Below are 1,136 nucleotides of genomic sequence, written 5' to 3'. Positions count from 1 at the left end.
GAGCAAATGTGTGTACACCTGTACCTGTGATATGAATGTGAATGGGAGTGTTTGTTTATGTGCATCACTACATCAAATCTATTTTCAACTGCAGCCTATGTAAGAAAAATGTCAATCTTAGAAAAGTTCAATAAAATAACCAATGCCACTACTGATCAGATCAAAAGAAAATCAAAGTTTACATACAAGAAATCCAAGTTAATATAAATCTGTAGGTTCCTTTGAACAAAAAGGATGAAAAACAAGACTTAAAAATTATGCCTGCTTCAATTAATGAAAAATTGTCCAATACTAACACAAAAGAAAACACTTAAATATTAACTACTATAAAGGTTACCTAAAGCTTAAAAATGAAAACAGAACATAAAAGAGAGAAAAAAATATAAACTGCAGGGAAGAAATGTATATTATATTGCTTGCAGAAAATATACTATGTAAAATAGGAATTCAAGTCTTATGAATACCTAGTATTTACTTTTCTTTATCAAAAAGTAAATATCAAAAGGAAATGAACACAAAACTACCTGTGTTTGAAATCACAACCCCTTTAGGCTCGGCAAGTGTGGTGTGTAAAACAAAGGAAATGAATTGCAGGGTTGTGGAGTATGATAAAATATGATAGTGTGTAATAAATGTGGAATTGATTTGATTAAAACAGAGATAAACATAGCATAAAAAATATCAATGACATAAATAGGTATCACAACACATAGTACCACTTAAGTATAAATAAAAAAAAATCCTTTGCAAGATCTTTTTATCCCTTAATATTCCTTATTTTTACTTTTATAGAATGATTTACAAATAAAAAAGTGCCTGCATCTACAAGCACAGCTGTGTCTTATTCCTGTAAAATAATGTACAAATGGTTGCCCATTTGCATATATATAGATGAATGTATGTACAATCAGTACAAGACCCTTTAAGAAAACTAACCATGCACAATCATCACTTGGAATGTCTGCACAATATCAATGTTGCATGAATCATTTGTCTTACGGTAAGAGACCTGATCTGCCCTTGATTATAATTCACATTCTAGTTCTTACTCATTTAAGTTAATTTCATTTTTGGTGCAGAAAAAATAGTAACTGCAGAAATGAACCGAGGTATCAAGTTCCTAAAGGAAAAGCGAG

The sequence above is a fragment of the Penaeus monodon genome, chromosome 15 (genome assembly GCF_015228065.2).
Source record: "Penaeus monodon isolate SGIC_2016 chromosome 15, NSTDA_Pmon_1, whole genome shotgun sequence".
NCBI classification, from domain to species: domain Eukaryota; kingdom Metazoa; phylum Arthropoda; class Malacostraca; order Decapoda; family Penaeidae; genus Penaeus; species Penaeus monodon.
Note: the sequence above shows the minus strand (reverse complement) of the source record.